At 46.9% G+C, this 5,185-nt stretch overlaps 1 long non-coding RNA gene across 1 annotated transcript; it reads left to right on the forward strand.

The window, feature by feature from the left end:
* The first annotated feature begins 248 nt into the window (after positions 1 to 248).
* On the forward strand, positions 249 to 3,695 carry LOC119716009 (uncharacterized). The gene is made up of 3 exons (XR_005263622.2): positions 249 to 875; positions 1,034 to 1,117; positions 1,624 to 3,695. It is a non-coding gene; the product is annotated as an uncharacterized lncRNA (long non-coding RNA).
* Positions 3,696 to 5,185: the final 1,490 nt, after the last annotated feature.

A 5,185-nucleotide genomic window follows, 5' to 3' on the forward strand; every position in this document is an offset into this window, starting at 1 on the left:
GATGGTTGGAATGAAATCGATTAAACAGTTCTGAGCTCTCAGTAAGGTATTTGATATAGTGTGTCACAAAATCGTGTGTGAAAAATGAATATCCATCTGGGCTGCAAAGAAAGTGTCATGGGAGCTGAGGATTGAATCAAGGACTTAAGGAGAGGGAAAGAAAGTTCAAAAATAAATGACAATGACAAACCAGAAGGAGGAATTTACTCTGAGCTCTCCAAAATCCAGTGCTCGTTTCACTCCTTTTTCATGCCCTATTAGGGAGCTGCTAATGGGAGGTGGAGGAGACCATAATTAGGAGATTCAGCTGAGTTAGAAACATGAGCAGGACTTGGTAGGAAGATGAGTTGCCCTTCAGCCTCAGCTTTGGTCAGTGACAGCTCCCCCTGAAAACCAAAGCAAACGTAGGGAGCAGGGGAAGGAAGAGCACCCGACTGAAGCATTCAGTGGTGTGCCTGGAAGGAGCGGTGTGGCTGGCCTTGTGCAGAGGATGAGAGGAGAGCTCCTGACTGGCTGACCACCCATTTGACCCATCTTATCGTCTAACTGGGCTCCCTCTGGGCAGCGGGTTTTGGTTTTCTTTCAATGCTTTCTTTGTCTGGCAGCGGTGCTCTGCCTGTAAGGCTGACGAGCCAGCAGAGACCTGCAGAGATGGGAACTGAAGAGAAGGAAAATGCAACGCAACTCTCGCAGCACTCAAAGAGGGCATGTTAGGGAGTATGCAGGAATGTTTCATACCATGTCACAGGAAGGTCCTGCCTGCAGAGTGCTGATGAAGCCCGACTTCAAATGCAGCTTTTACTGTACTCATTTTTTGCTCTTAATTCTCTGTCTCTTCAATAATGAACAGCATCCTCTTCACATCTGCTTCTCAGGTAAGCTGCATCTTTTAGAAAGGGCACTTCTTGCAAATCAGCACGCAGGTGTCCCACATCCTCAGCTAGCCCAGGCAGGGTGGCTGTGCCCGACCTGCTCCTGGCCAGGGGAAGCCACCATGCCATGAGTGGTCGCTTTGCTTTGCTCTTTCCTGCAGTCACTGCTGCTGAATTCAAGATATCTCGTGGCTGTGCACATGCCCTGTCCACTACCTGCTTCTCCCAAGCAATTACTAAATAGGGTAGGTATTTTTTTCTTTCTTTGGGTCCTACAGCTGGAGAAAAGAGGTGAAATAACCAAACTGAAGGACCAGATTGGGTCTGTAGCATGGCCCTGAGCCCTTGATGCCTCACACAGGCTGTCAATGCCAGTGTCTTCTAGCTTCTTATGAGCACTTATTTCCCTCCCCCCTCCCAATATTAACACTTAATCTGGAGTGTGGTTGGCTACAGCCACTTGTAGACCTAGAAAGTGCCTTTTATTTCCTCGTAAGTGGTTTAGCAATTTCTATTCTGAAGGTCCTGGACCTCTCGTGACTCATTTTTTCAGGTGTTTTTAGATTTTTGAACAAGTATAGAAGCAACCAGGAGTGACGGTAAAACCTTGCTGCACGGAGAGACTAATTTTCTTCTGTTACAGAGATTAATGTTATTCTCTATGAATACAAAAGAAATCTCTTGGCTGATGAACTTTGCTGTGACACCGGGAGGGAATGGCTCCAGACGGCTATTTTCTGTCTTTCCCCAGAATCGCTTCACTCAGCAGCTATTTGTAGGATACTGAATGAGCCAAGGAGCCGTGCCAGTTCCTGCTGAGAATCAGCCATCAGCTCTTGTGCTGGGGGAAAATGCTGTAGGAGCTGAGCCCTTCCAGGGGAAAGCTGGCTAGCTGAAGACCTGCCAGCTGCTGCCAAAGCCAACAAGGCGAGCAGCCCTCGTGGGCGGCCGCGAGCCTGTGGGGTCGGCAGTGAGCTCCGCTGGTGGCACAGCACGCTGGGTGCAAACACGGGGGTTCAGCAGGAGCCAGGGGTCTGTCCTGATTAACACCTTTAACACATTAAGCACGTTTCCATCTAGTTTACCTTGCCCGGTTTGCAAATAAGCCAGCAATGTCGCACCTGCTAAGCAGCTAGAATTATGCATCATCATAAATTAAACTTTTTAATTTGCCAACATTTCTGGCTTATGCCATTTATCATTCAAAGCCATCCTTCAGAGAGGCAGAAGGGTTTTCTGTGCTGTTGTTTATGAAAGGGGAATCTTCTCCCTTTGCCCTGCTGCACAGGACAAGGGTGTGGGTGCTGGCGGGTCGAGTGCTGGCATCAGGAGCTGCTCATCAGATGGAGGTCTCGTCGGTGAAGTCATTAAGCCCAGGACACAACGCTGTGCTTTGCACCACAAACCCACTGCAGCTGCTTCAGGCTGAGCAAATGTTGATGTCCTCTCTTTGGGTCACCGCAACACCAAGTGAAGCCCACAGCAGCCTTCAGGCAGGGGGGACGCACTGAGGAGCGAGCTGCCTCGCTGCTCTCAGATGCTCGGAGAAGTCCTTACAAACAGGAGCACGATGCTCACATCAGTGATGCTGTTCCAGCTGAGCAGGCTGGCATCAGCTACAAACGCTCTGCAATACAGTGAGGTAAAGTGTCCTTATGAAGCTGGGTGGTTTTGACCTCCCTCTTGCCTCGATTCAAGGCTCAAAGCTACTTAACCCGGGAGATGGGGAATCAGAGAAGTGGCTATTTCTGTAAATGCATTTCACTGATGAAGGCCAGGCTTTGAAGATTGATATCTCTCTAAAACTCTTTAATACCGTGAATATCTGTCGGAAAAAATATTGACGACTCCGGGTTTTATGTACAAGAGCAAGGCTGTGTTGGTGCTTCCCAGAAACCAAGTCAGAAATGTGAGCTTGTCTCAGGTCTGGTAATTCTGGACCACAAGGGGGTGCTTGTAACGCTTTTTCCCGTGAAAAAAATATGAAGTTTTTTTTTCCCTCACTGCCTTTCCTTTAAAATCAAACTCTGAACACTGCTCATGGTTTCAAGAATGGTGGGGGTGGTGGGGGGGTTCTCCTTCCAAACAAGAAATAAAACTTGGTTGTGGACTAGAATAGATGGGGTAGTGGTGTGTGCAGCAGAAACTATAGTTGTATATAGAAAAAATAATATATAATGATATATTTTCCATATATAGAAAAAACAATTTCCCATGAAATAAATATTCGAAGTCAAAACATTTTTTTTAAACAAATCTATGAAGAATTGTCTGGGCAGCAAGTAATATAAATGAGTTAAACTAGTCATATGCAGTTGCCCTTTTCCGTAAGCAAAAAATCCATGTCAAAACAGATGTAGATGTATGTGGATGTGCTTAGGGTAAGTGAGCTGCATTTAAAGAACCCCAAAATGGCAGCACTACACAGTCTGATGCCAGCAAGAGGATGAGGGCAATTTATGGTACCTTGCAGAGAGAGAGTTTAATTTGGATGCTACCCCTTCTTTCCACAAAGCATCTGCATAGCTGCTGGCAAAATACTTCGGGAAGGAGCCAAGAAGAACAGCAGTGAGTGGCATGAACCCCACAAAGGGAAAATAAAGTCCACACGCTGTGTGCAGCACAGCCTTTCCTGCCCACTCTCTGCTTTATGAGGAGCCACCAGCGCCGCTGGGGTCAGTGGCAGAAGATGGTTTTCCATGTCTTGTCCTTGCTGCTGTGATCTTGCTCCCAGGAATCACCAGGCGCCCTCAGGGGACCTGCAGCTCCCCACGGTCCCCTTGCTGCCCACTGTTGTGACAGGAGATGTGCCAGTGCCATGGGTCTGTGCCTTGTGGGCTGTATCTTGGGTCTGCCCTGCAAGCCTCAGCCAGATCTGTCTGCAACAGCATCCTGAATAGGCTATGTCCTATTAGTCTGAGCACTAACTTCAGCAAGTTGGGAGGTATTTGCAGTGACTTGTCTTGTCTTTTTTTTCTGGCTAGCTTTCTCCAAGTGGGACCCTGGGCCAGGGAGAGAGCAAAGGGGGTGTGAAGATTCAGAGCTCTTCACCACACCCTGCAGTACATCGCATCCATGCTCTCGATGCACCAGACTGCACTTCTGGTCTTAGGCAATCAGGACAGCCCAGGTTTTGCCTTGTTGCAGTCTATTCTGAGGGAAGGCAATCTCTTAATCAAATTAAATATGCACATTGCCCATTTGTTTTTCAAAAAAATGGATCTTCTATACTATATCCCTGCTGTTAGAGATATAAAAACTCTTTGTTTAAAGTAACACTGCATCGTTGCTCTTTACTTCTCCTAAATTAAAGAAAGCTGTAGTGTGTGGACCAAGGTTGGAGAAGGTACACACCTCTCATATGTGTCTTAGTCATATTTATTACTGGACATGAGAAGGTGAAGGACTAGGAATGTATTTGTGCCTTGGATATGCTTGGGTATGCCACCAAGCCCTTGCACTTGTTCTCAGAAGCTCTAACAATGTCTGTTTTGTCCACTTGCTCCTGTCAACATCCTTTGTTGTCACCACCCCAGAGCAGCAGCAGGTAAAAGCACAATACAGTCCCCTGCAGTGGGGTCCTTGGATGGCAGATTTTGGGGAGAGAAATCTTGATTTCAGCTCTGGGCCAAGCTGTGTCCCTGTGGGCCTGTTGGGGCAGGTTCTGCCAGCCAGGACCCATCCCACCACCCCAGCTGGAACCCAGTGGTTGGCCAAGGGGCTTCCCCGAGGGTCCTGTGTGGCACCCCAGGAGGTGCCATGGGGTGGGTGGTGGTGGGTCAGTGATGTGGATGCACCCATGGGTTGCAGAGCATGGTGTGCTTCGGCTTACCTCTGGATCCAGAGGAGCAATGCAAGTAATTCCAGGTCCGGTGGTGGAACAAGCCCGTGCCAATAGGTTGGTCCCGTTAAAAGTCTTCCAGAATCCGACTGAAATACCTCATCACCATGCAAAATGTATTTAGAGCTTTGCACCTGTGAGTTGTAATAAAAAAATATGCTAACATATACAGCAATAAGGGGTGATTTGTGATGTTAATGACTTTCCCATCTATACATTTACTGACAAAATATATTGCATAATTTATGAAATTGCTTTAGCACTCACAGCACAAATGATGCCTCCTGATTGGCTAAATGCAGTGCCATATGTTGTATATAAAATGTATTTATACTCAACCAAGATATAAATTGTAAGGAAGCCTTGAGTACAATGATAAAATTATAAACACATTTTCCGCCTGTTGAACACAGAATTTATATCTGTAATCTTATCTTGGTTGTGTTACAACAGTCAACTTGGCTTCTATATT

This window comes from Anas platyrhynchos, chromosome 2 (assembly GCF_047663525.1).
Source record: "Anas platyrhynchos isolate ZD024472 breed Pekin duck chromosome 2, IASCAAS_PekinDuck_T2T, whole genome shotgun sequence".
Classification (NCBI taxonomy): domain Eukaryota; kingdom Metazoa; phylum Chordata; class Aves; order Anseriformes; family Anatidae; genus Anas; species Anas platyrhynchos.